Consider the following 18,807-nt stretch of genomic DNA (forward strand, 5'->3'; position numbering starts at 1 on the left):
TAGCGGTGCTTAGGCGAAGCCCTGCGTCGGTAGAACATCATCATTGTCACCACGCCATCGTGCTGACGAAACTCTCCCTCAACACTCGGCCGGATCGGAGTTCGAGGGACGTCATCGAGCTGAACGTGTGCTGAACTCGGAGGTGCCGTGCGTTCGGTACTTGATCGGTCGGATCGTGAAGACGTATGACTACATCAACCGCGTTGTGTTAATGCTTCCGCTTTCGGTCTACGAGGGTACGTGGACAACACTCTCCCCTCTCGTTGCTATGCATCACCATGATCTTGCGTGTGCGTAGAATTTTTTTGAAATTACTACGTTCCCCAACAGTGGCATCCGAGCCTGGTTTTATGCGTTGATGTTATATGCACGAGTAGAACACAAGTGAGTTGTGGGCGATATAAGTCATACTGCTTACCAGCATGTCATATTTTGGTTCAGCGGTATTGTGAGATGAAGCGGCCCGGACGGACATTACGCGTACGCTTACGCGAGACTGGTTTCACCGTTGCGAGCACTCGTTGCTTAAAGGTGACTGGCGGGTGTCTGTCTCTCTCACTTTAGTTGAACCGAGTGTGGCTACGCCCGGTCCTTCCGAAGGTTAAAACAGCACCAACTTGACAAACTATCGTTGTGGTTTTGATGCGTAGGTAAGAACGGTTCTTGCTAAGCCCGTAGCAGCCACGTAAAACTTGCAACAACAAAGTAGAGGACGTCTAACTTGTTTTTGCAGGGCATGTTGTGATGTGATATGGTCAAGACATGATGCTATATTTTATTGTATGAGATGATCATGTTTTGTAACCGAGTTATCGGCAACTGGCAGGAGCCATATGGTTGTCACTTTATTGTATGCAATGCAATCGCCATGTTGTGATGTAAAAGCAATAGTTGGCGAGACGACAACGATGCTACGATGGAGATCAAGGTGTCGCGCCAGTGACGATGGTGATCATGACGGTGCTTCGGAGATGGAGATCACAAGCACAAGATGATGATGGCCATATCATATCACTTATATTGATTGCATGTGATGTTTATCTTTTATGCATCTTATCTTGCTTTGATTGACGGTAGCATTATAAGATGATCTCTCACTAAAATTTCAAGATAAAAGTGTTCTCCCTGAGTATGCACCGTTGCAAAGTTCGTCGTGCCAGACACCACGTGATGATCGGGTGTGATAAGCTCTACGTCCATCTACAACGGGTGCAAGCCAGTTTTGCACACGCAGAATACTCAGGTTAAACTTGACGAGCCTAGCATATGCAGATATGGCCTCGGAACACTGAGACCGAAAGGTCGAGCGTGAATCATATAGTAGATATGATCAACATAGTGATGTTCACCATTGAAAACTACTCCATTTCACGTGATGATCGGTTATGGTTTAGTTGATTTGGATCACGTAATCACTTAGATGATTAGAGGGATGTCTATCTAAGTGGGAGTTCTTAAGTAATATGATTAATTGAACTTAATTTATCATGAACTTAGTACCTGATAGTATCTTGCTTGTCTATGTTAATTGTAGATAGATGGCCCGTGCTGTTGTTCCGTTGAATTTTAATGCGTTCCTTGAGAAAGCAAAGTTGAAAGATGATGGTAGCAATTACACGGACTGGGTCCGTAACTTGAGGATTATCCTCATTGCTGCACAGAAGAATTACGTCCTGGAAGCACCGCTGGGTGCCAGGCCTGCTGCAAGAGCAACACCAGAAGTTATGAATGTCTGGCAGAGCAAAGCTGATGACTACTCGATAGTTCAGTGTGCCATGCTTTACGGCTTAGAACCGGGTCTTCAACGACGTTTTGAACGTCATGGAGCATATGAGATGTTCCAGGAGTTGAAGTTAATATTTCAAGCAAATGCCCGGATTGAGAGATATGAAGTCTCCAATAAGTTCTACAGCTGCAAGATGGAAGATAATAGTTCTGTCAGTGAGCATATACTCAAAATGTCTGGGTATAACAATCACTTGATTCAACTGGGAGTTAATCTTCCGGATGATAGCGTCATTGACAGAATTCTTCAATCACTGCCACCAAGCTACAAGAGCTTCGTGATGAACTATAACATGCAAGGGATGAATAAGACAATTCCCGAGCTCTTCGCAATGCTAAAGGCAGCGGAGGTAGAAATCAAAAAGGAGCATCAAGTGTTGATGGTCAATAAGACCACTAGTTTCAAGAAAAAGGGCAAAGGGAAGAAGAAGGGGAACTTCAAGAAGAACAGCAAGCAAGTTGCTGTTCAGGAGAAGAAACCCAAGTCTGGACCTAAGCCTGAAGACTGAGTGCTTCTACTGCAAGCAGACTGGTCACTGGAAGCGGAACTGCCCCAAGTATTTGGCGGATAAGAAGGATGGCAAGGTGAACAAAGGTATATGTGATATACATGTTATTGATGTGTACCTTACTAATGCTCGCAGTAGCACCTGGGTATTTGATACTGGTTCTGTTGCTAATATTTGCAACTCGAAACAGGGGCTACGGATTAAGCGAAGATTGGCTAAGGACGAGGTGACGATGCGCGTGGGAAATGGTTCCAAAGTCGATGTGATCGCCGTCGGCACGCTACCTCTACATCTACCTTCGGGATTAGTTTTAGACCTAAATAATTGTTATTTGGTGCCAGCGTTGAGCATGAACATTATATCTGGATCTTGTTTAATGCGAGACGGTTATTCATTTAAATCAGAGAATAATGGTTGTTCTATTTATATGAATAATGTCTTTTATGGTCATGCACCCTTGAAGAGTGGTCTATTTTTAATGAATCTCGATAGTAGTGACACACATATTCATAATGTCGAAGCCAAAAGATGCAGAGTTGATAATGATAGTGCAACTTATTTGTGGCACTGCCGTTTAGGTCATATCGGTGTAAAGCGCATGAAGAAACTCCATAATGATGGACTTTTGGAATCACTTGATTATGAATCACTTGGTACTTGCGAACCGTGCCTCATGGGCAAGATGACTAAAACACCGTTCTCCGGAACTATGGAGAGAGCAACAGATTTGTTGGAAATCATACATACAGATGTATGTGGTCCGATGAATATTGAGGCTCGTGGCGGATATCGTTATTTTCTCACCTTCACAGATGATTTGAGCAGATATGGGTATATCTACTTAATGAAACATAAGTCTGAAACATTTGAAAAGTTCAAAGAATTTCAGAGCGAAGTTGAAAATCATCGTAACAAGAAAATAAAGTTTCTACGATCAGATCGTGGAGGAGAATATTTGAGTTACGAGTTTGGCCTACATTTGAAACAATGCGGAATAGTTTCGCAACTCACGCCACCCGGAACACCACAACGTAATGGTGTGTCCGAACGTCGTAATCGTACTTTACTAGATATGGTGCGATCTATGATGTCTCTTACTGATTTACCGCTATCGTTTTGGGGTTATGCTTTAGAGACGGCTGCATTCACTCTAAATAGGGCACCATCAAAATCCGTTGAGACGACGCCTTATGAACTATGGTTTGGCAAGAAACCAAAGTTGTCGTTTCTTAAAGTTTGGGGTTGCGATGCTTATGTGAAGAAACTTCAACCTGATAAGCTCGAACCTAAATCGGAGAAATGTGTCTTCATAGGATACCCAAAGGAGACTGTTGGGTACACCTTCTATCACAGATCCGAAGGCAAGACATTCGTTGCTAAGAATGGATCCTTTCTAGAGAAGGAGTTTCTCTCGAAAGAAGTGAGTGGGAGGAAAGTAGAACTTGATGAGGTAACTGTACCTGCTCCCTTATTGGAAAGTAGATCATCACAGAAACCAGTTTCTGCGACACCTACACCAATTAGTGAGGAAGTTAATGATAATGATCATGAAACTTCAGATCAAGTTATTACTGAACCTCGTAGGTCAACCAGATTAAGATCCGCACCAGAGTGGTACGGTAATCCTGTTCTGGAGGTTATGTTACTAGACCATGACGAACCTACGAACTATGAAGAAGCGATGGTGAGCCCAGATTCCGCAAAATGGCTTGAGGCCATGAAATCCGAGATGGGATCCATGTATGAGAACAAAGTATGGACTTTGGTTGACTTGCCCGATGATCGGCAAGCCATTGAAAATAAATGGATCTTCAAGAAGAAGACTGACGCTGACGGTAATGTTACTGTCTATAAAGCTCGACTTGTTGCGAAAGGTTTTCGACAAGTTCAAGGGATTGACTACGATGAGACCTTCTCACCCGTAGCGATGCTTAAGTCTGTCCGAATCATGTTAGCAATTGCCGCATTTTATGATTATGAAATTTGGCAAATGGATGTCAAAACTGCATTCCTGAATGGATTTCTGGAAGAAGAGTTGTATATGATGCAACCGGAAGGTTTTGTCGATCCAAAGGGAGCTAACAAAGTGTGCAAGCTCCAGCGATCCATTTATGGACTGGTGCAAGCCTCTCGGAGTTGGAATAAACGCTTTGATAGTGTGATCAAAGCATTTGGTTTTATACAGACTTTTGGAGAAGCCTGTATTTACAAGAAAGTGAGTGGGAGCTCAGTAGCATTTCTGATATTATATGTGGATGACATATTGCTAATTGGAAATGATATAGAATTTCTGGATAGCATAAAGGGATACTTGAATAAGAGTTTTTCAATGAAAGACCTCGGTGAAGCTGCATATATATTAGGCATCAAGATCTATAGAGATAGATCAAGACGCTTAATTGGACTTTCACAAAGCACATACCTTGACAAAGTTTTGAAGAAGTTCAAAATGGATCAAGCAAAGAAAGGGTTCTTGCCTGTACTACAAGGTGTGAGATTGAGTAAGACTCAATGCCCGACCACTGCAGAAGATAGAGAGAAGATGAAAGATGTTCCCTATGCTTCAGCCATAGGCTCTATCATGTATGCAATGCTGTGTACCAGACCTGATGTGTGCCTTGCTATAAGTTTAGCAGGGAGGTACCAAAGTAATCCAGGAGTGGATCACTGGACAGCGGTCAAGAACATCCTGAAATACCTGAAAAGGACTAAGGATATGTTTCTCGTTTATGGAGGTGACAAAGAGCTCATCGTAAATGGTTACGTTGATGCAAGCTTTGACACTGATCCGGACGATTCTAAATCGCAAACCGGATACGTGTTTACATTGAACGGTGGAGCTGTCAGTTGGTGCAGTTCTAAGCAAAGTGTCGTGGCGGGATCTACGTGTGAAGCGGAGTACATAGCTGCTTCGGAAGCAGCAAATGAAGGAGTCTGGATGAAGGAGTTCATATCCGATCTAGGTGTCATACCTAGTGCATCGGGACCAATGAAAATCTTTTGTGACAATACTGGTGCAATTGCCTTAGCAAAGGAATCCAGATTTCACAAGAGAACCAAGCACATCAAAAGACGCTTCAATTCCATCCGGGATTTAGTCCAGGTGGGAGACATAGAAATTTGCAAGATACATACGGATCTGAATGTTGCAGACCCGTTGACTAAGCCTCTTCCACGAGCAAAACATGATCAGCACCAAGACTCCATGGGTGTAAGAATCATTACTGTGTAATCTAGATTATTGACTCTAGTGCAAGTGGGAGACTGAAGGAAATATGCCCTAGAGGCAATAATAAAGTTATTATTTATTTCCTTATATCATGATAAATGTTTATTATTCATGCTAGAATTGTATTAACCGGAAACATAATACATGTGTGAATACATAGACAAACAGAGTGTCACTAGTATGCCTCTACTTGACTAGCTCGTTGATCAAAGATGGTTATGTTTCCTAGCCATAGACATGAGTTGTCATTTGATTAACGGGATCACATCATTAGGAGAATGATGTGATTGACTTGACCCATTCCGTTAGCTTAGCACTCGATCGTTTAGTATGTTGCTATTGCTTTCTTCATGACTTATACATGTTCCTATGACTATGAGATTATGCAACTCCCGTTTACCGGAGGAACACTTTGTGTGCTACCAAACGTCACAACGTAACTGGGTGATTATAAAGGTGCTCTACAGGTGTCTCCAAAGGTACTTGTTGGGTTGGCGTATTTTGAGATTAGGATTTGTCACTCCGATTGTCGGAGAGGTATCTCTGGGCCCACTCAGTAATACACATCACTATAAGCTTCTCAAGCATTGTAACTAATGAGTTAGTTGCAGGATGATGTATTACGAAACGAGTAAAGAGACTTGCCGGTAACGAGATTAAACTAGGTATCGAGATACCGACGATCGAATCTCGGGCAAGTAACATACCGATGACAAAGGGAACAACGTATGTTGTTATGCGGTCTGACCGATAAAGATCTTCGTAGAATATGTGGGAGCCAATATGAGCATCCAGGTTCCGCTATTGGTTATTGACCGGAGAGGTGTCTCGGTCATGTCTACATAGTTCTTGAACCCATAGGGTCCGCACGCTTAACGTTACGATGACAGTTATATTATGAGTTTATATGTTTTGATGTGCCGAAGGTTGTTCGGAGTTCCGGACGTGATCACGGACATGACGAGGAGTCTCGAAATGGTCGAGACATAAAGATTGATATATTGGAAGCCTATGTTTGGATATCGGAAGTGTTCCGGGTGAAATCGGGATTTTTCCGGAGTACCGGGAGGTTACCGGAACCCCCGGTAACTTAATGGGCCTTAGTGGGCCTAGGTGGAAGAGAGGAGAGGAGGCCAGGGCAGGGCCGCACGCCCCCCCCCCCCCCCAGTCCAAATAGGACAAGGAGAGGGGGGCGGCGCCCCCCCCCCCCTTTCCTTCCTCCCCTCCACCTCTTCCCCCTCTCTCTCCTAGTCCAACATGGAAAAGGGGGGGAGTCCTACTCCCGGTAGGAGTAGGACTCCTCCTGGCGCACCTCTCCCCTTGGCCGGCCGAACCCCCCACCCCTTGCTCCTTTATATACGGGGGCAGGGGGCACCTCTAGACACACAATTGATCATTGATCTCTTAGCCGTGTGCGGTGCCCCTCTCCACCATATTACACCTCGATAATATCGTAGCGGTGCTTAGGCGAAGCCCTGCGTCGGTAGAACATCATCATTGTCACCACGCGGTCGTGGTGACGAAACTCTCCCTCAACACTCGGCTGGATCGGAGTTCGAGGGTCATCATCGAGCTGAACGTGTGCTGAACTCGGAGGTGCCGTGCGTTCGGTACTTGATCGGTCGGATCGTGAAGACGTACGACTACATCAACCGCGTTGTGTTAACGCTTCCGCTTTCGGTCTACGAGGGTACGTGGACAACACTCTGCCCTCTCGTTGCTAAGCATCACCATGATCTTGCGTGTGCGTAGAATTTTTTTGAAATTACTACGTTCCCCAACAGCATCAGCCGGGGGTTTTAACCTTTTTTTTTAAAGGACCAGGAAACGCCAAACGTGACGCACAAATTAAATATGACGGCCATGAACAGTCGGCATTCAATGCATTTTAGCCTGTTATCTACTCCTAGTAATCAATTTTCTCTCCTTCCATCTGGAAGTGAAAATAAATACTCTATTTCACCGCAAGCCCACATTGTACATATGTAACTTTGCAATATACATGCCAAGGCATATGCACCTGAAATACAATTGATATTTTACCGCTCCGGCTCCTCTACCATCCACAAACAACCAACATGTGTTCACTCACACCCAGATATAATTTGTATAGGTTACCCTCCTCTTCAGTTGCATGGTTTTATCACCTAGCTAGCTAATCATTTTTGTTCGGCATGGGAGGTACTGGGACACACATGGGAGTTGTTTCCACGTTTTCCTCCGACACTATGAGTGTTTCCTTCTGCTGAAATTGTAGTTTCAGTAAGAAGTAGTTCCTACCCCCATTATGAAGAAGCTCGTATAGGAGGATCTTCATGGGCATCAACTCGATAATGATGGTTATCAAGATCAAACTTCACGATTATAGATAGAGATTTTTGGTGGCAGAACTGATTACATTAATTCTGGATAAACTAAAACCCTAACAATGTTTTATCGTAGAGCTTCGGCCGACTAGCAACTCTTCAGAATTAATGTTTAGCTTATCAACTCAGATTAGCATTCCCTCCTTCAGGCATCAATCTGGGGCAAACATCTGACCACTATGTGCTCAGACAAAATTAAAGCTCAAGATGGCAGTGGCACTAATATGAACAAACCCTTTGCTATACCAAGTACAGATATGATCGTTGGCTCCCATGGTCAAATAAAGTTGATTAAATCGCACGCCCAGTGCAGCGTTGTTAACTAAATTTCTCCCCTCGTATAGCAGTGAGGAGATACCTCATCTCCTCATATAGTGGGAACATTAACCCACTAAACAAAAATTATTTGTCTAACAAAAGCCATCATAAACTTCAGGAAATTTAAACCGCTCCAATAAACATGGAAATAGTAAGGCAAGAATTAGTTAGTGCCATAATCTCTCTAGCCAAAAGCTCCAACTCCCTGGCAAACAATTCCCAAGGCTTCAGGCAAACAGTGCAAGTAAATAGAGAGCATCTCATATCTACAAGCAAGATTAAATGTCCCTAGCAGGGTCCATGTGTTTGGGTGGCTTTACAGATTGAACACACGGGAAAATTTACACCGCAAGACCATCATCGAGTCATCGTCATGCCCCCGATGTAATACAGCTCCTGAAGACCGTTCTCGTTTGTTCTTCCTTTGCCCCACAGCCACCTCCATTTGGGCTGCTCTTGGACTACAACCATGTTTCTCGCCGTTAGCTGAGTTGTAGAACTCACCATGCCACCGAGGTCTGCCTCGTTCGGTCTGGCCCTTTGTTCTTCTGCTAGTGCTTTGGAAAATCTGGGATGCTCACAATGCAACGAATTTTAGGGATGTGCATCACACCCCAAATGATGTAATCAGGGCCATAATCTCTGACATCACTCTCTCTTCTCACCGTGTCGAGCAGGCGGATCAAAAAATCCACCCCGATATGTGGCAGGATTTCTTCTCCTCTCGCCTTACCTAAACATTGTGGATAAATTTTCCCTTGAGATATATTCAGGTGGCGAGCCCTTCCCTCCTGGACAGTTTCAAAAAAGAAACAAGCAAGATTAAATAGTTCAACATAAAGAAAATCTACTTCAGTGAAGAATAGGCAAATGCAGAACTTCACCAAGGAGTATTCTAAAAAAAATTGTATTCAAACATTCTTGAGTATTTTCCCTACGTAATTTTTTTTGTTAAGAGATCACATTTGTGATGCTTTGGGTAAAATAACAAAACCCCCCAAAATGTTTCAAACACGAGCTTTTTCAAAGTATCAATTTTGTTTTTTTCGTCACGAGCACATCAAATGTTATTTCTGCATGCGAGTAGAACGTACAAAAAAATCAGATTATTGTAGTTTTTAACTATTTTTTAGATTTCACTGCTCATCCAGTTGTATGTGCACCCCGGAACACAAACTTGATCTGCATCAGCAACGTCACAATGTGCAACGCAACCTTCAGTCATACCAGTAGCAGAGGAAGCAATGCAGCATGCCGCAATGTGCAAGATACATACCACCGCATATGCAGCTAAGATACCATTCTGTCGGTGACATTGCTCCCTCAATGTTGCCAAGAACCATGTCCCCCCCTCCAGCAGCAGGACTGTTTCTTGTTGCTTATAATGTGGTACTTGTAAGACGCAGTTCCTATCGTGCACTAAAAATGCTTGTACACATTATCTGTTCTCCTGCCATCAACACAAAGACGATGGTTATCAAGATCAAATATCACAATTAGGGATAGAGTGTTTTGCTGCCAGAACCGATTTTGTTCAATATCTAAGTATCTTTAATTTCCCATTCCTTACAACTACTGCTCACTATCTTTTATGAACCTTAGTCTGCAATGCAAGCACTCTGTGCACCTATTGACCAGATAAGTTCCTGCGATTCATACATAATCCAGTTAGTAACTGGCAACCTTACTTTCGTTTTCTACTACTCAGTGTCAATCAAGTGTTAGTACGTGCATCGCTTTACTGAACTCCACCTTGGCACCTCCTTTTTTTTAATTTTTTTAAAGGAGATTAAACCCCGGGCCTCTGCATCAATCGATGCATGCAGCCATTTTTATTAATTATTCCACAAAGGTCTGACAAGAACATACATCAATCCACCCGATGCCACCACTCATACCTACAAACTCGATAATGTAGAGTGCTCTCATTCCTCATATCTAAAACTGGTGTCGTCGCCGATACATCCACATAACGTATCAGGACCAACAACCGGTGCAACCTACCTAAAATGCACACCAGATGCACAAGTTTTAGAAGCCGCCATCATCATCAGACAACTAACCCATATTCAAGAGACTCTAGTAGAAAAAGTGTTTAATGTTCAGCTCATTAGTCCCGGTTTGTATTTGAGCCGGCACTAATATTACCATTAGTACCGGTTCCAACGGCTAGGCGGGCCGCTCTCATTAGTACCGGTTCGTGGCGAACCTTTAGCAACGGTTCGTGCCACGAACCGGTGCTAAAGAGAGTGGTGGCAGGATGTTGTCTGTCTGGGGCCCCTCCAACACCTTTAGTACCGGTTCGTGACACGAACCGGTACTAAAGGTCGTCCTATATAAACCCTTCGTCCACCCGCAATCGAGCTCGCTCTATTTTTGTCCTTTTCCCTCTCCTCTCTGTTCTTCCCCTCTTCCTCGAGCTCATCACACATTTTGCCCAAATTTTGTCAAGATTTGAGGGCCCCCATCCATTCAAGTGATCACAAAGGTAAGCAACTTTGTTCTTTCCATCTCTCATTGCTAGATTAGCTCTTGCAATGCTTTATATAGTGATCAATTTGTGGGTTTTAGTAATCTGGGAGAAATTTTAGGTGGTAGTTTATTTGATTTATATGCAATTTGAGCTCAAAATAACTCTTAGTTTGCATATGTAGGTGTGGTTTACTTAGTGCCTTCCCGTCTCCGTCCTAACCACCCTCGGTCGTCCGCACCGTCCTGTCACCGGCACCACCTTGTGGTGAGCCTCTTGTTCCTATATTATTTATATAAAAAAATCATGTTTGTGTGATTTAGATATATAGTTACTTGTATAAGTATCTTACCCGTACGTTGTTAGTTATTCATAGTGCCATGGTTTTGATATCCGTTCCCGTCGGCCCTCGTCTGGGTTATGATTCGGATGTGGTATATTCTATTTTATAACTATTTTTTGCATTTCATGTTTATCACAAATTATGCCCATCAAGTTGACATAGATATTTTTATCTAGGAGGTATGTGAACCGGAAATTCCAACCGACCCTATTGTCGAGAGGTTAAATTTAGTTGAAAGAGAAAACGAGTATTTGAAAGAAAAAAATGAAAAGAATTGAGGGGAAGAAGATGGAATTGGAGTTGCATGTTGCCGATGTCGTCGATGATCACAATATCAAGATGGAGAAAATGCGCTTGAAGTTTAGAAAGATTAGAAAATATGCCATTGATAGCCGAGGCTTGGTATCATTATGCTATTGGATCAATTGTTACCTTAGTTGCGATCTTGATCGCATTTGTTTGTTGTATTTAAATGCTTTAGCTAGAGAGTTATTTGTATGTTTGTTTTATGAGAATAAGTGTTGTATGAACTTTATGTATGAACTTTAATTTATGTATGAACTTGTAGTAATTTGGTGTTTTCGGTGTTGTGTAATGAAGATGAGCCGGCAATGGATGCACGATGACCGATGCTCTCCCCAGTTCGTTGATGGCGTGCATACTTTTCTGCTTGCGGCTGAGGCAAACAAGCGGGCGGATGGTTTCATGCCTTGTCCATGTGCTGGCTGTAAGAGTGGTCGGAATTACTCTAAGTTAAAAACCATTCATGTCCACCTGTTTGAGTCCGGTTTCATGCCCCACTATAATGTTTGGACCAAGAACGGAGAAAGAGGGGTTATGATGGAAGACAATGAAGAAGAAGAGGACGACGACAGCTATCCTGGCCATGGGTTCCCTGAATATGATGGTACAACAATGGGGGAAGAAGCTGAGCCGGCAATGCGGGAAGAAGCTGAAGAAGAGGCATCAGATGAGCCCGCTGATGATCTAGGTCGGGCCATTGCCGATGCAAAGAGAAATTGCGCAAGTGAAAAGGAGAAGAAGAAGTTGCAGCGCATGTTAGAGGATCACAAAAAATTGTTGTACCTGACTTGCGAAGCTGACAAGAAAAAGCTGGGCACCACACTGGAATTGCTGCAATGGAAGGCAGAGAATGGTGTATCTGACAAGGGATTTGGAAAGTTGTTGGTAATGTTAAATAAGATGCTTCCAAAGGACAACGAATTGCCCGAGAGTACATACGAAGCAAAGAAGGTTGTGTGCCCTCTAGGGTTAGAGGTGCAAAAGATACATGCATGCCCTAATGACTGCATCCTCTACCGCGGTGAGTACGAGGATTTGAACGCGTGCCCGATATGCGGTGCATTGCTCTATAAGATCAGCCGCGATGACCCTGGTGATGTCGAGGGCGAGCGCCCCAGGAAGAAGATTCCTGCCAAGGTGGTGTGGTATGCTCCTATAATACCACGGTTGAAACGTTTGTTCCTAAACAAAGAGCATGCCAAAGCGATACGATGGCACAGAGAAGACCGTAAGAAAGACGGGAAGTTGAGAGTACCCACTGACGGGTCGTAGTGGAGAAAAATTGAGAGAAAGTACAGGAAGGACTTTGCAGGTGACACAAGAAACGTATGGTTTGGTCTAAGCGCAGATGGCATTAATCCTTTTGGGGAGCAGAGCAGCAACCATAGCACGTGTCCTGTGACTCTATGTATGTATAACCTTCCTCCTTGGTTGTGCATGAAGCGGAAAAGTTCATTATGATGCCAGTGCTCATACAAGGCCCTAAGCAATCCGGCAACGACATTGATGTGTACCTAAGGCCATTAGTTGAAGAACTCTTACAGCTGTGGAATGAACAGGTGTACGTGCGTGGGATGAGCACAGACAGGAAGAATTTCACCTAAATGTGTTGCTGTTCATGGCCATTAATGATTAGCCTGCTCTCAGTAACCTTTCAGGATAGACAAACAAGGGATACCGCGCATGCACGCACTGTTTGGATGATACCGACATTGTATATTTGAATAATTGTAAGAAGAATGTGTACCTGGGACATCATCGATTCTTCCGAGCAGGCATCCCGTAAGAAAGAAAGGCAAGTATTTCAAAGGTGAGGCGGATCACCGGACGAAGCCTCGCCACCGTACTGGTGCTGATGTACATGATATGGTCAAAGATTTAAAGATAATCTTTGGAAAGGGTCCTGGCGGACAACCTGTTCCGAATGACGCTGACGGACGCGCACCCATTTGGAAGAAGAAATCTATATTTTGGGACCTGCCCTATTGGAAAGACCTAGAGGTCCGCTCTGCAATCGACGTGATGCACGTGATGAAGAATCTTTGCGTGACCCTGCTTGGCTTCTTGGGTGTGTATGGGAAGACAAAAGATACACTAAAGGCATGGGAGGACCAGCAACGTAATGTTTGCTTGAATGGAAATAAGCTGTTAATAGAAATTAGTTGTCAACTATTTTTGAATAAACAATATCCAAGACATAAATATGGTTGAGAAACTCACATAATGGTAGAACTGGAGGCGTCTGCACATCGACCCAGATGTCGATATTATCTTCAATATTATCTTCCGGACGAATATCAAAGGTGATAAGCATATTAGGCTCAAATGCATAAGCCTTGCATAGTGCTCTCCCATTTTTGCATTCAAAATAGGTGTAGGTGTCTGCATTGTATAATTTTGCGGCAAAAATATAACCATGCTCGGTCCTCAGGTGAACTCTCTTTACCTCCACAGTTTTCATAAGACTGAAATCAATCACATCCAAGACAAAAATTCTTGCATGGCAGGGGATACGCTAGTAGAATAGTAAAAAATTAAAATTATAAGTTGAAGCAAAAGAAGCAGAAGCCATCCTTAATTACGAAAAAATACTGTCGTTGTGACTTACTGTATCCATTTCGAAGTTCTCATCCAGATTGATGCTGAAGCACCTACCATCAACTAGGAAATGTCTGTCGCACAGGCCGCGCTCGTCTTCGCAGTATTCGCACATACCAAAATCCTTTTCGTCATCAGACATTTCCTATGTTCATAGTTGAAACATTAATTGAAAATCGATCGAAGGCAACTACCAGGAAACTCAACACACATACCACTATTTACTTTAGGTCTGTCGAGTCTTCCTTCCTAAACTCTCATCTCACGTATATGGTGGGCACTCCCTCTCTGATATTGCGACCGTCGGTGATGGCACTTCTCCTCCTTTCCCTAGTGCATTACAAATATCTAGCACAAGGAAAAGAAAGAGAAGCGACCCCCACCACAACAGTCGGCATTCTTCTTCTCTCATATATGGTGGACACTCCCTCACCAATTTTTCGACCGTCGATGATGGTCGCTACTCCTTCTTCCCCTAGTGCATAACAAAGGTCTAGCACAAAGAGAAGAAGGAGAAGTGACCCCCACGACAACAGTCGGCATTCTTCTTCTCTCATATATGGTGAAGACTCTCCCTCACTGATTTTTTGACTGTCATGTATGAAGCCCCGGCAGACTTAAAGTGAACTCGAAATGTCGTTTAATTCTCTTTCTAGCAAATCTGGGGCACTCGATATTTCCTACATATTCTAGCACAAGTCATGCTTAAATTCACGGAAAAATCCTGCATGACCTTTGCTAAAATAGGACATATCGAGCGCCTAAAATTTGCCGGAAGAGAAATGAATCAACACTCCGGCAAAACATAGGCCACTGTGAGGTGTACCCTGCAAACATAGGCCACTTGGGCAAGCACTATTACTACACAGAACACTACATATCACATGTCTAAATCTCCATCATATTCCATGAAAATTATCACAGCTACTCATGTAGCTAGCTACTACTCTACTACAACTATCAAAACATCTACATCGTCATCGACATGGGGATTTGGCTGGTCTCCCCTCAAGGTCGGAGGTGGTCGGTGGCGGGGACGACGGCGGGGATGATGCAGGGGTTCCTTGATTTCTGCAAAAACAAAATATAAACAAAAACATTATTATCCTCATCTTAGGACTTAGTGAAAACCCTAAACCAAAATATAAACAAAAACCTAAATTTACTAAAAATTTCATATTCTATTCAAAAGACCTACATTTACTTATTCTTTTCAATTTCATATTTTATTCTATTCAAATTTACTTATTCAAATTTTCTAAAAATTTCCTATTCTATTCAAAGACCTACATTTACTTATTATTTTCAATTTCATATTTTTATTCTATTCAAGTTTACTTATTCAAATTTTCTAAAAATTTCCTATTCTATTCAAAAGACCTACATTTACTTATTCTTTTCAATTTCATATTTTATTCTATTCAAATTTACTTATTCAAATTTTCTAAAAATTTCCTATTCTATTCAAAACACCTACATTTACTTATTATTTTCAATTTCATATTTTATTCTATTCAAATTTGAGGGGGAGGAGGAGAGAGCATGAGGGGGAGGAGGAGGGAGGAGGAGGAGGGGGCCGCCGGAGAGGGAGGGGGAGGAGGGGGCGTCGGTGAAGAGGGAGGAGGAGGGAGGGACCTTGGGGGGCAGGATGATGACGACGACGGAGGAGGAGGGACGGAGGGAGGACGACGGCGGCGATGGCGGCCACGGCGACGGAGGCGACAGAGGCGATGAGAGAGTGTGAGGAGGAGGAGGGAGGGGAGGGGGAGGAGGAGGGAGGGACCTTGGGGGGAGGAGGACAGCGGCGACGGATGAGGACGGCAGCGACGGTGACGGAGGCGATAGAGGCGATGAGAGAGTGTGAGGGGGAGAGTGAGAGGACGCGCGCGGGCCGGTTTGGATAAGGGCCCTTAGTGGTAGCGCTTGTCCCTAAAAAGCCCTACTGCTAAAATCTATAGCAGTAGCGCTCTCTGAAAAAACGCGCTACTGCTAACGCTAAGCATGTAAAAAAATCAAAAATACATTGGTCATCAATGATCTTTTTGTGTAGAATCTAAATTGTCAATAGGAATCTTCTCCGGTCCGGAGAAGATTCCTATTGTGGCCACAGATCGTACACATAGAGTTCAATGAAGACCAAGTGGTTGTGATGGTTTGAGAAGCACCATATTTAACGTGGTAAAAATTCTGTTCGCGGAGCGAGGTGGGACTAAACTTTGGTCTTATTAGGAGGGGACTGAATTTATCAGTAGCGCTGGTTAGGGAAAAAGCACTATTGCTAAGATCAGTAGTAGTAGCGCTTTCTATGAATGAGCGCTACTAGTATCCCTAGCATACCTGGAACGGTCTGTCAGTTTTAGTAGTAGCGCGTTTTCTAGCTTCAGCGCTACTGTTATGCTCATATTAGCAGCGCTCGTGCTGCCCAAGCGCTACTGCTATTTAGCAGCAGCGCTTCCTTTGTAAAAGCGCTACTAGTGAGGTCCTGTGTATAAGCATTTCCCTATTAGTGTAGTGGAGGGGGAGGAAAAAGAGAAAGGAGATGCATTAGTGGAGGTGGTGTAGTTAGTTGGGAGAAATAAAGAGAGAGAAAGGTAGGTAGAAGGAGAGTAATGGGGGGAGAAGTAGTGAGGAAGAAGAAAAGTGAGGGAGAGAGGAGGTGGGAGCTAGGGGAAAGTGAGGAAGAGAGGATGGGGGAGGGGTGGGGGAGGGAAAAGGTGGTATGCTGCGGCTTAGCAGTACCACTGGGTGTAAAACGCGCTACTGCTAATAGGATAGCAACAGCGCGCTTCTGGCACACGCGCTACTGCTAAGCGGGGCCCGACATATAGCCAGTTTCAAAATTAGCAGTAGCGTCACGCAAAAAACCGCGCTATTACTATTACTTTATCAGTAGCCCGGTTAGCTAGAGCACGCTACTGCTACCTAGGGTGGCGGGAACGGTCGGTCAATTTTAGTAGCAGCGTGGTTCTACCGAACCGCGCTACTGCTAAGTCGGTAGCAGTAGCGCCTGTTTGGGTCCCACGCTGCTGCTAATTAAAAATAGCGCCTCTTCTTGGTCCGCGCTGCTGATAAAATTCTGTATATAAGGTTTTTCCTACTAGTAGTGTGTGGTTGGAAAGAAGACACCTTGTCCATAGCAATACTATACATACTCCGTTTAGATCAGCTATGTCCATTGCGCACTTGCAATGTTTAGATCGAACAGACAAGTGAAGGAAAGACTGATCATGATCAATGTGGATGCCACCTTTGATGAAGACATCGGCCGAGTAGCGCCCGGGACACGTCGTGGACTTTTTTTATTGCATAGCAGCTTCTAACAAGGTGTCACCGCATGTACAGATGCACTTGATGCATTGATGCCTGAAGCTTACGCTCTTTGTGGAAGACCTGTGTTGGCTCAACAGTTTGGAATAAACAACTTCGTAGTCGAAACTGAATGTATGCAGGTGGTTGAGACGGCGAACAATGAGTGATTTTTGGCAATAAGGACAACATCAGTTTATAATGACATCCAGATCTTAAACCGTGAACATGATTTGAGCACACAAGAGTGTTTGTCAAATAAACTACCACATTTAGGATATGTGTCCCACAGAACTACCACATTTTAAAATGTGACCGAAAACTACCAAAATTTCTTAACTTTGTCACTAAAAATTACAAAAAAAGTTTGGTGACCGTTTTAGATGATTTAAACACGTTTATGATAAGCAGGACACATCCGTCAGGGCTGATGTGATAGAAAAGTCAACGCCGTTTATTTTCACTGATATGTTAGACCGTTATGACAGGTGGACCCACATCAACCTTCTTCTTCCTCCTTTCTCTTTCTCTTTAGCATTCCAACAAACATCTTATGTGCACCTGCACATGCAGCAGATGGTCACCACCGTCACGCTGCTCGGGGCAGCCCCGGCCCCGGCCTCGCCGCTGGAGATGCCGACCTGGACGGTCACCATGCGAGCTTGCACTGCTCCTGCCTGCGTGCGAGGAAAAGGCAGCCGTTGGTGCTCTGCTCGCTCTAGTACGGCTGCCTCGGCGACAGCGAGCCGGGGGAGGCGGGCGGCCGGAGCGCGGCGTGCTCGGTGTACTCCAGCCTCACCGTCAGCCCCGCCGGCGAGGCCGCCGTCGTCTCGTCGGAACAGAAGGTGTACGACGTGGTTGGTGGTGAAGCAGGCCGCATTGCTCAAGCGCCAGCTGCGCCCGCAGCAGCAGCAGCCGGCGCCGCCCGCCGTCGCCAGGGAGCTGGACGCGCCGCGCGGCGGGCTCGGGGAGGCCTACGCCCGCTGCGACGAGAGTACGCCAAGACCTTTTACCTTGGTACGCCACGCCTTCATGGATACTCTGTTTTGCTTGAGCCATGATGGCAAGCTGCACGCCACCAAACCGATGCTCTGATGATCATGGAGCGCACCCATTCATGTCCGGTCGTGCATGGCAGGGACCTTGCTGATGACCGGTGCGCCATATGGGCTATCTACGGTAATCTGAAACTCACAATACCTGGACCCTCCATTGTTGCACATAAAGATGTTTGTTGAAATGCTAGACAGAAGGAAGAAGAAGGTTGACGTGGGCCCTACCTGTCATACGGTCAACATACCGGTCAAACAAACGGCATTGACATTTCTGCCACATCAGCACTGACAGATGGGCCCCGCTTGTCATAACCGTGTTTATATTGTCTAAAACGGTCATCAAACGTTTTTGATAGTTTCTAATCATAAAATTAAGAAATTTTGATTGTTTTCGATCACTTTTAAAAATGTGGTACTCCCTCTGTATATTAGTTTACAGAGAGAGTACTTTTGTGGGACACATATCCTAAATGTGGTAGTTTTTTTTGTCAAACACTCAGCACACTAGCTCGGTGGACCATCTAC

The 18,807-nt window shown here is 44.3% G+C and overlaps 1 pseudogene; it reads left to right on the forward strand.

Moving 5' to 3' along the window:
• The first annotated feature begins 17,794 nt into the window (after nucleotides 1-17,794).
• Nucleotides 17,795-18,415, forward strand: LOC123171302 (phytoene synthase 1, chloroplastic-like; annotated as a pseudogene).
• The last annotated feature ends 392 nt before the right edge of the window (nucleotides 18,416-18,807 follow it).

The sequence above is a fragment of the Triticum aestivum genome, chromosome 7D (assembly GCF_018294505.1).
Source record: "Triticum aestivum cultivar Chinese Spring chromosome 7D, IWGSC CS RefSeq v2.1, whole genome shotgun sequence".
In the NCBI taxonomy this organism is placed as follows: Eukaryota; Viridiplantae; Streptophyta; class Magnoliopsida; order Poales; family Poaceae; genus Triticum; species Triticum aestivum.